Consider the following 10193-nt stretch of genomic DNA (forward strand, 5'->3'; position numbering starts at 1 on the left):
GCTTTTCTGCTCTTGTAGGAACACACAGTAAGTATTTAAGGGTTCTCAGAACAACTTGAGGTAGGATTTTGCCACAAATAAACAAGTCAGTTGCAAGAAATCATCTAATATAATTGTAAGGCACATTGTTCTCTTAATATGAGCAATTTACATGGCAAGGGACTGATTTCTACAGTTGTGTTAGGCACTTGCTGTTTAAGATGTGAGCAAGACAGTGGTACCAGGTAAATGGCTTCACTTGTGCATCTTTTATGACATTTTCATCAATCATGTTAAAAATAATCCTCTTCACAAATCAAGTACTCACTAAATGGAGTAACTTTACACATGTGGACCATTTTTACAACACATCTGCCTCATATAGTTTGGCATTTAAAATAAGTATAATGCTGAAAAACACATGTAACTGATCTTGTACTGAATGAAAACTGCACTGCCTCGCAGATCTTTCAACAGCGATCCTAAAATACTGTGCAGCTCATCAACACTGAACCAATGAACCGTGTGATTAATCTCTGAAGGCACAACATCAAAGTTTGAAGGCACATCATCAGAGCCAATGCCCTTGCCACAATGTTAACACCAGTTCCTGTCAGACCACCATAGTTAAGTGCTTGAGGCTTGGGTAACCACTAAGGTGTGCCAAGTGCTGGAGGGAAGCGGGGTGCACTCAGCCCTTGTAGGGCCAATCGAGGAGCTACTTGATTGAGAAGTAGCAGTTCTGGCCACGAAAACTGACAATGGGTGAGAGAGCAGTGTGCTGACCACATGCCCCTTCATATCTGCATCCAGTGGCATGTATCTCCTGAGAATGAGATGGCAGTTGGTCAGTATGGTTGGGTCTTTCGAAATGTGTTCAGAAGAAGTTTAGAGAGAGATCAGGAATTCCACAAGTGCAAAGCCATGCATCGAAATAGCTTACCTCTCGTGTTGAGACAGTATAATTACTTGAGAACACAGTGTAACTGTCATTCTAAAGATCCACAAAATTGTAAATGATTCTTGTACACACATTCAGAGTCACTTCCTACACGTACACAATACTTGTCTATGCGGAATAACATGCCGCTACTTATGTGCTGTTTCAGATACCCAGAGCAGTGTCTGAAAAGCGATTGGACTCCAAAAGTACAAAATTAAATCAGAAATGAAAATTTTTGTAGTCTGTTTATTTCTCTCTCATGCCTCTACGGCAATTCACTAGCAACTCAATGTTTTGGGTGTTGCACTACCATAGCTGGCATCCCTCTCGTCTGAACATATGCTTCCATGCTCATGCATCACACTAGATGTACTTCTCCCACTGCTAGGTTGTGGTCTGAATTTATGTCTGCTCCTAAAGTTTGGAGTTCTCCAGAGAGCTTCTAAACTTTTTCAGTATCTTGTTGTAGTCCAACGAACATATTTCTCTATTAAAATTTGAGATGCATGTTTAACACCTCAGCAAATAACACAGTTTAAATTGTAGCAATATCATGAAAAGTATGTGCTGCTACTCACCATGCAGAGGAGATATTGACTCTTGGATGGATGCAACAAACAAAAAATACATTTCAGCTTTCAGCCAAAAAACCTCCTTCTGAAGTAGAAAGTGTGTGTGTGTGTGTGTGTGTGTGTGTGTGTGTGTGTGTGTGTGTGTGTGTGTGTGTGTGTGCACCCCTTCCTCCCCCTTCACATATATGCACACACGCCAGCCATACACACTTGTCATGTGTGAACAAGTTGTTCTTGTGTGAAAGTGCACGTTTTCTGCTTCAAAAGTAGGCCTTTTGGTCCAAAGCTAAAATTTCGTTGTGCCTGTTTGTGACTCAATGTCTCCTATAGGCGTAGAGTAACAATCTGCCCTTTTGATAATATTGTTTTAATTAAATTGTAGAAATTATTCAAAATTACATACTCAATTCAGAAGCACTGTGTTTATAATTCAAGAATTCTTTTACTGAGAAGCACTGTTCTATCGGAAATGGTGTACAGTGATGTTTAAAGATATTTTTACATTTTTATGTTGCTGATGTTTTAACGTGTTGACTGATTCATGCAAAACATGGATGTTTCACCACCAGGCCACAGCAACATGCATCAAGCATCAAGACCCTGCCATGGTGGGTGTTGGCCACGTGGCAGCCAATGTGCTAAACCTGTTGTGGAAAATTAAGAGCGTATTGAGTTACTTCTCTGCCCAAGAACAAAAATTTCGAGATTCTGCTGATTAGTAAATAAACTGATACTCATTTTGTACCAAATTAGGAGAAAATTAAATAAAACTGCTTGTCACGCATTTCCTTCGGGCATTAGTGTAGGTCACTTGCCTCATGCCCATAAATGTGAGAATTGAAATCACACCTGTGCAAAATTTTTGGTTTTCTTTTCTGTGCCTATATATTATTGACAGATAACATAATTTATACACAGGAGAGGGTGCTAGATGCAGAAACACACCATATGGAGTCTTTGCTAATCATATGGAACTGCACAACAGTTCAAACAAAAATCCAGGATTGTTTTGACAATATGCACTTAAATGTTGTAGTCTGTATGCCCTAGTCTGCATTCCTTCAAAAACTGTCTTGTGGCGTATTTCCATTAGTCTAAGTATTCTCTCTTTCTGTTTACGTAGAATATTTGTACTGTGTCATTTAATTGACTTCTTACTATACAGTTACTGCAGTTGGAAAGTAGCATATAAATTACAGTATATGAACGGAGAGTTTTGAAGCTAGTGGATGGTCTGAGCACATCAGTAACATGATAATATATGCTCCTATGACTCTCAGACATACTCACATTATATTGACTGTAAGCAGGAGTTTGAGATGTGCTGCTACATATTTATCACTTGTGTATTCAGAAATTGTGTTCTTCCATTTTCCAATTATTACCTTGTGAGTATTGAACAATTGTATTTCCTTTTCCCATTTTTTGCAGATACAACTTCAGTAGTATATTGAGGAAGCAGTAAAGGAGACAAAAGAAAAATTCGGAGTAGGTATTAAAATCCAGGGAGAAGAAATAAAAACTTTCAGGTTGACTGATATATATTATATATATATTGAGCAAGCAGTAAAGGAAACAAAAGAAAAATTCGGAGTAGGTATTAAAATCCAGGGAGAAGAAATAAAAACTTCAGGTTGACTGATGACATTGTAATTCTGTCAGAGACAGCAAAGGACTTGGAAGAGCAGTTGAACGGAATGGACAGTGTCTTGAAAGTAGGATATAAGATGAACATCAACAAAAGCAAAACGAGGAAATGGAATGTAGTCGAATTAAGTCAGGTGATGCTGAGGGAATTAGATTAGGAAATGAGACACTTAAAGTAGTAAAGGAGTTTTGCTGTTTGGGGAGCAAAATAACTGATGATGGTCAAAGGAAAGAGGATATAAAATATAGACTAGCAATGGCAAGGAAAGCATTTCTGAAGAAGAAAAATTTGTTAACGTCGAGTATAGATTTAAATGTCGGGAAGTCGTTTCTGAAAGTATTTGTATGGAGTGTAGCCATGCATGGAAGTGAAACATGGACAATAAATAGTTTGGACAAGAAGAGAATAGAAGCTTTCGAAATGTTGTGCTACAGAAGAATGTTGAAGATTAGGTGGGTAGATCACGTAACTAATGAGGAGGTATTGAATAGGATTGGGGAGAAGAGAAGTTTGTGGCACAACTTGACTAGAAGCAGGGATTGGTTTGTAGGACATGTCCTGAGGCATCAAGGGATCACAAATTTAATATTGGAGGGCAGCGTGGAGGGTAAAAATCGTAGAGGGAGACCAAGAGATGAATACACTAAGCAGATTCAGAAGGATGTAGGTTGCAGTAGGTACTGGGAGATAAAGGAGCTTGCACAGGATAGATTAGCATGGAGAGCTGCATGAAACCAGTCTCACGACTGAAGACCACAACAACAACTTCAGTAGAGATGTTGCTGTTTACTTTGACATCCTGGTGTAGTGTTTTTTCAGATTCAAAAAGATTTTAGCTAATTGTTTCTTGATAGTATCAATAGCCAATGTGTACGCAATAAAGGTACTTTTAAAACCATTCAGTTCACTCAGCATGTACACATTGATACCACATACATACATATATTTTTTCCAGGTCAAGCCTCTGTGAACTGTGTGTTAAGAAGCAATTTCATTTTCATTGTCTAGATCTTGTCTGTCAGATGGCTCGCTTTGACGTCCTGCCAGTATATCTTGAGCCTGTCAGTTAGCACTTTGTTTGACTCCTCTGGTAATGACGTGCTCCACTTTCTGGTCCTGATTCCACCATAAGACTCTGATAACTTTTTGCCATGTCTTGAAACTATCTCTGTAATTTATTTTATCCTTAGCATAGGCCATCTCTCTTAAATCTCTCACCCTTAGAAATAACTTACATCCCATCTTTACGTGTACTTCGTTACTGTATTTCAATCAAACCTGTTCATCAGCCCATTTGTTGCCTGTGTTTTAAGTATCAGTGGCCATGACTTTGTCCTAATCTAATCTAATCTGACAAAGTCATGGCCACTGATACTTAAAACACAGGCAACAAATGGGTCAATTCACACAATCTTCAGAGCATACAAATTTGGTCTTACAACAGTGCTGTGATGGGTTAGTTTGGGTCCTATATACAGCATCTTTCTACTGCAAGAATTTTTATTATCAAGGAAAACTCAATTGAGAAAACTAATCAAGATGAAACAAGTTGCTGGACAGTACTTACCTTCAGGAGGTATTTTAAATCATTAAAAGGATAATGCCTATCAGCATAATTAAATGGATTATATTTTGGTCAATAACAGGTACAAGAATATGATGAAAAACAGCCGTGGACTTCCAAGAGCTGACAATAATAGTGATCATTTATTATTCGTGGTGCAAACAAGTGTAACGTTGAAAAAAGTGAAGAATGTATACAATGTGAAGGCATGGACCTTGCAAAGAATAAGAGAAAAAGAATGAAAACTCTGGGAGAGAAGACAGGTCAAACCATATGAGATGGAAAAAAAGTAGGAACAAAGAAGTTGAGGAAAGATGAGCAAAAATTAAAAATGTTCTAACCATACAGCAGAAGTAGCAGAACACTCCCAAGAAAACTGAGCAAAGAAACATGAGTAACAACAGAGATGATAAAGGAAATGGAAGAAATAATAAATTATAAGAACAAAGGAGATAACAAACAGATGCTATACAAAAGACTAGATAATTACTTGAGAAGGGGGGACAGGAAAAGTGAGGGAGCAATGGTTAATAGAAGAATGTGATGATATAGAGGACCTAGGGAGAAATGGGACAGTAAGACCTGCTGTACTTTATGTTACATGGTTGGGAATAAAACATGGTGGGGCTTTTACTGGACATGATTCCAAGATATCATTATTAATAAATATAGCATCGCCATATTACACTTTGCAGCAAGAGTGTTTTCACAAAAATGAATCATGACCCAGTTTAATAGGCATTTGCGTTTTATCACATTAGCCAATAAGATGAACAGATTTGGACGGCTTGCTTACACCACTTGTTCAGACGTACATTATGAACAAAAGAGAAGCCTAAACTTAATATTAACTAAGATAGGGAATGGACGAGGAAAAATATTGTCATAGTAAACAAATCCCACACTTGAGCTAGATACAATTACGCTACCATATATATACAGGAATTAATAATAGAAGAAATAACTAATATGATGTGACTGTTTTGTAGGAGGGAATAGAAGGTGTGCATTGTTTTATTATACATTTCTTGTGTGGTGTTTGGTGGTGAGGTATACCCTACTTGTGAAGATGTCATACAATGGGCCCCAACGAGCCCAGAAGGTGATGGTACAGCCCATCAGCCTTATCTTCCGATATTTGCAAAACTGATTGCAAGTGCAAGTATGGTTGTTCGAGAACGTCTCTCTTCATATAGAATGCCATATTGTTGGATTCAATGAGTACATGAACTTGATGCTAGACGACACCGAAGAGTATCATACGAAGACAAAGGCAAGAAAAAGTCTTGGAAGAATAATGATGAAAGGTGATAATATTACCTTGATTCAAAATGTCAACCCGCAGTCTAGGGAGGCAATGTGAAAGCCAAAGTCGGCATCCATGTGGATTGGTCCCGATACAGTGCATAGTGTGTGTTTGTGGAACTGTCAGACTAAAGTTTGTGTTTTTTCAAGCGCTTAATATTTAATTACTTTTCCTTTACCAAATACTGAAAATGTGGACCAACCTTGTCAAAGGCAATTTGAAGTCTTGTCAAAACATATAATTATTGTGATTTGTTTGAATGGAGGTGTGATGTTTCCATATCTTTTTCCTTAGTACACGGTTTTCCTAATGAGTGAGTAAATGTGGTTTAAAATACTGTAATAAGCTTCACAGCAAATTAATATTATAATTCACAATAAATTACTGTTGACACAAAGCTGATCAAAATGACACCACTGAAAAGGACAGTGGCCTAATAGATGACATGACAACTTAAACAATGTCACTCGTTCACCAACTAAGCACAGTGCCTCAAAAGCAACGTCACTTGAACCCAGTTAGCCCACACCCTAGGAATGTCACACTGTTGTACCATAATGCATGGGTGAGGAGGAAAAGAGACACTTGGATAATCATAACCAACAATGAACAGACCATGATTTCACCCCAGGTATCACTGGTGTAGTCGTTATTTGTTCTCTTGCAACCATAGCCGCAACACCTATTAATGCGTTCCTGTCACTTCTGCATCCATCCAAATGTGACAAGCATAGAACACACAAGTGCACTTACTTCAAACATGGCAGTGATAAGGTGACAGGCAGAGGGGCTGCACTCGTTGCCTGTGATTGTGCAGCATCTATGCAGTCTTCATGGTCTGTACAGGGCAGCCCAAAAGGACAGGCACACAGCCTGTATTTGTAGGCAGTATCTGTGCATCATCCACCTGGATGCTGTACTAAATGACCGGTAAATGTGCTGCACATGTTGGCAGTGCCTCTGTGATTGTGAACACAGGCTGCCTTCTCCCCAACCCACTACACCTTCATTGTACACAGGCAAACTGTGACAGACTATGCACTAACACACAGTGCTCCCATCTGCCTCAACTACAGGTACCACTCGCCACATGGCAGTTGTGTCAAGCCCCCCTGATATCAGTCCCAGAGACTTTCCTGGAATGGCTAACTATGGATGAAAAAGCTGTAACAGAAATGAGTTTTGATCAGTGTGATATATACAAAAGTGGGACATGGTGAGAAGACAGTGATGGTTCCAACCGATAAAGAAATTGGGTACCAACAAATTTACAGACTAAGAAACACTCATATAATCTCTCCTGCTGCCAAAATTACATTGGGGGTATCGAGTTATAGATTGGTATGTAAAATGGAAGAGAATGTAGGGAACGAGAAGCTTGGTTCCAGAAAAGTGAAAAGTTCAAGGGATGCTATTGGAATAATTGATGATTGGTGAATGACTGATAAAACAGGAAAAAGAATAAGTTTGTGGTTCATAGATCCAGGAGCGGCTTTTGACCAAGTAAAATGGCACAAGGTGATGGAAATTCTAAAGCTGAAGAAGGTGAATTGGAAGTACAGGAAGTTCATTAAGAAGTTATAGACAAGGCAGAAAGCAACCATAAAGCTAATAAATGGGGTGGTGGAGTGGTTTGAAATCAGGCGAGAATAAGGCTGTGGGGTTTTCTTTCATAAAACCTGCTTACTTCATATATCAGAGATTTGATAATGAAGACACTGGAAGTAGAAAAGGAAGGAGTAAGCATAGAACGACATAAGTTCAACTGCATAAGATTTGCTGATAACATGGCACGGATTGCAAATAAAACAATATTTCTGGGGACGGAGAAGAGAAGAAACTACCACTGCTATCCACACTTGAAGAAATACAATGGTACCTAAGGTGATGAAGATTACATGAAAAAGAAGGTATGAAACAACAGATGATCATACTGAACAGGTTGCACAGTGCAAAAATTTGAGAAGCATGCTAACTGATACCTGGATGACTGAAAAAGAAATAAGATTCTAGAACTGAAATGGCAAGTTTTCTACAAAAGAAACAGATGAGATGTGGGTTTGGAGGAGAACGCAGAAAATAAAATGGTTTGGAGACAATAAAATGATTGGATAATGTGAAGAACAGTGGTGTTTTTAAAAGGGTAAAGAAAGAAAGAACTCTCCTAAACCTAGAAAAGAAAAGCAGGGTGAGCGGAATGTATACTGCAAAGAAAAGGACTTCCACCATCATCTATTGAAGACAGTGTTGAAGGACAGATGGAAATAGGAAGGAAAACAATGCTGGATGAAGTGGAAAAAGGGTCGGAGACACCAACAGTGTCATGTACCTGCTAATAGGCACAACACATCATGATGATGAGGAAAAAGCAAATGTCCTAGTTTCAAACAGCCCGTATCTCTTAGTGTATTCTCTCTTCTTTGTCTAGTGAAAACATTATATATCTTTTAGTTCAAATGAATGTCACACCAGCAAAGGCACAAATATTTTTTTAACAGAGATAAGCAATGATCCGAAACATGTATGGGTGAATATTTACTTACCTGAATCATCTGTAACTAAATCAGTAGTGAATAATGTTATTGGTCTGCTATATTGTTTTGTGATGTAAAGAAGGAGTTACAGGTGGAAACACATTAATAATGATAATAATGTGGTACTGTAAACACAGATGTATTGAAGATAATATGTCTGTACACTGATGTTACGTATCCCAACATACCTGCTGTGTATCCTGTGGATAGCACTTGTGAAAGATATGCAGGAGAGTGTAGTTTGTGATGTGGGAGAGAGTTACTGGCAGAGCTGAAGCTGTAAAGATGTGTCATGAGTCAGGTGTAGACAGCTCAGTTGGTAAAACCATTTTCTACAAAAGGCAAGGTTCTGGGTTAAGAGTCGCAATCAAGTGTACAGTTTTAATCTGCAAGGTTTTGAAACTGCCCTGACAACAGTTCAGAATGATTATCATTCTATGGTATGAACGGTTTGTATCTTGTAAGTAGCAACAATGTTATAACCACAAAATACATTCTGCATATTAATACTTTGATTGTGGCACCATACACAATCATTAACCTGGCTCTAGGGAGGTAAGGTGCCCTTCCCTATTCCTCCACTGGGGTAATTCCTGTCTGGTGCGTCCACGTCACAGGGGTGGGCATCCTACACTTCAGTAGGCCGGAGTGCTTGGATGGCTGGGTTCAGGCAGGGACCCAATCCCGTGGGGTATAACATGGAACCCATGCCCAGGGTTACGGGTGAAGACCTTAATGGCAGTGACGGCAGAGAAGGAAGACTTCAGAACGGCGTAGCTGGCAGATGAGGCAACCCTCCTTTCTGGGGACGAAATGAGAAGGGAACCACTGCCTTGTGGTTGAGGAAAAACTCCAAAGGCTAAGGGAGACAACCCCAACAGAAAATCCTTTCTTGCGTTAGGCCTAGCAAGGCAGTAGAAAGTCTTCATATATTGCTTTCAAAAGACAGATGAGCCTCGGAACGAACCACTCAGTATTTGGCCCCACTGCTTCTTCAAGTACTGGTGCAAATGATGGGAGACCTGATGATAATCATCAGTACAAGAAGATGAAACCAACTGGACTAAAAATAACCTAAATATTGGCACCCTTAACATATTAACCCTCAATGGAAAAATGGAAGAAATGACAGATGTACTAACAGAGAGGAAGTTAGATATATTGGGATTAAGCGAAACAAAGTGGAAGGGAAAAGGTGAGAAGAATTTGAGAGAAGGAGGAAAACTATACTGGAGTGGGAATAATAGGTCTGGAAGAAATGGTGTGGCAGTGATGGTGAATAAGAATGTACAAAGCTGTATTGAAAATGTGAGATATATATCAGACAGGATCATAATCTTAAACCTGAGATTCCAAAAAGAAACACTAAAAGTAATTCAGATTTATGCACCTCAAGTGGGATGTAGCGAAGAAGAGAAGAAGGACTTGGAAAATGTGTTAGAAAACCACATAGAGAGTGCTAATATAGTGATGCGAGATTTTAATGCACAGGTAGGCAAAGACAGAAAGGGATTTGAGTAAGTATTGGGATGTTTTGGATATGGAGGCAGAAATGAAGAAGGGGAAAAGACTCCTGGATTTGTGCCAGAGGAATGGAATGAAAATAGCAAACAGCTGGTTTATGAAGAGAGAAAGTCATGTTATCAC

The sequence above is a fragment of the Schistocerca gregaria genome, chromosome 8 (genome assembly GCF_023897955.1).
Source record: "Schistocerca gregaria isolate iqSchGreg1 chromosome 8, iqSchGreg1.2, whole genome shotgun sequence".
Taxonomy (NCBI): domain Eukaryota; kingdom Metazoa; phylum Arthropoda; class Insecta; order Orthoptera; family Acrididae; genus Schistocerca; species Schistocerca gregaria.